At 40.3% G+C, this 1528-nt stretch overlaps 1 non-coding gene across 1 annotated transcript; it reads right to left on the bottom strand.

Moving 5' to 3' along the window:
• Window positions 1-772: 772 nt before the first annotated feature.
• On the bottom strand, window positions 773-844 carry TRNAV-UAC (transfer RNA valine (anticodon UAC)). The gene has a single exon. It is a non-coding gene; the product is annotated as a tRNA-Val (tRNA).
• Between the last annotated feature and the right edge of the window lie 684 nt (window positions 845-1528).

Raw genomic sequence — 1528 nt, forward strand, 5'->3', positions numbered from 1 at the left:
TACATGAAACAACTCATAAATAACAAGTTATTGAGAAGAATGGACTCATTTGCATTAATAGGAAACAAAAGGAACAATTACAACCTGAGCCTTGGTGTTGTGCAAGTCCCTCCCAGGGTCCATCAAGAGTTCTCCTTTACTTTGACAAAGCTCACCCACTTCCAAATAGAACAAGCAAAGATGGCAATCTCTCCTCACAAGCTTCTAAATGGGAGTCCTAATTCCAGCAGCATCTACCCTTAGAAATGTTTAGCTTCCAACCTCCCCTCCTTCTGGCCCAATGCCTGTATTTATAGTGCTCAAGAGGAAGTTAATCAGGTCCACCATCAATGGGATAATCCCCTCTTTGGATGGGATAGCTCTCTTATTGATGGGATAAGTTCCTCTTTGGTAGGGGTACATGAACCATCTGGAGGCGCTTCATACACGTCAAACATACTTCTAGAAGCCTCTAGAAATGACCACAAGTAACTTTTTAAAGATGAAACTTGCGCATTTTGACCTTTACAGGGGTACGCACCTGCCCCTTTACATACAGAGCGTACAAGTACGCAGCTTTTGTGAACATTAGGTGCGTATCCGCAGGTAAGGTTGAGAGAACCTGCGTACCCAGAGATAAATACATTTATAAAGACTTTCTCTCTTTTGGAGTTTGACATGGAGAGCAGAGGCATAAGACTTGCCCAGGAGGATAGCATGACTGTTGATAAAGCCATACTAACTGTAAATAGTCATGGTGACATTTTTTAGTGTAACAATTCCATATGGATGTTAGGGCACGATGGAATCGAACCACCAACCTCCTGCTTGTAAAGCAGGTGCTCTTCCATTGAGCTAGCACCCTTTAAAGAATTATATTTTTTAAAATTAGACCTTGAAACTTCATAAATTGTAAATTCTACAACTTTCAATAAATTAAAGTCTCAGCAATATTTTATTAAACAAGCAAAGCAACATCGAAGATGTAGGTCCCTACCTAATGGTTATTGAAGTTATGAAAATTGGGTGGAGGGAAAAATAGTTATGTATAAGAGAATCAATATGTTCAGTTGAATACTCAATTAGAAGTGAAACTCTGAAGACATTTATAACCTATAAATGACCTACAACTATCAAATGCACCAAATATTGCAAAGGAAATGTCATAAGTGGATATGATATGGAAGAAGAGGAGGCATGGAATTGGAACCCTTGTACATCTTGGCATGCCTTAGCACTTGGCACGTCTTAGCTTCTTTGACATGTCTTCGTACTATCTGGCACATCTTAGCATGCACTAACATTCCCTAACACACCTTGGCAGTCATGACCTCACAACTAGCATTGCATTTTTCCATGACTTGGGAACCTTACATTCAATAGAACACCTTGGCACTCCGTAGTTTTCATGCATCTATTATCCTCCATAATGTCCCAGGCTGATGACAAGATCGATGGAGGTAACCACAGACCAAGCTTTTAGTTTGGTAGCTAGCCCTACCAAACTAGAGAGGGCTCTCTCTATGAAGTCACGGCCAAAAGATTACTG

The sequence above is a fragment of the Pinus tabuliformis genome, chromosome 7 (genome assembly GCF_031772625.1).
Source record: "Pinus tabuliformis cultivar Carrire ecotype Pingquan chromosome 7, CPIR1, whole genome shotgun sequence".
NCBI lineage: Eukaryota > Viridiplantae > Streptophyta > Pinopsida > Pinales > Pinaceae > Pinus > Pinus tabuliformis.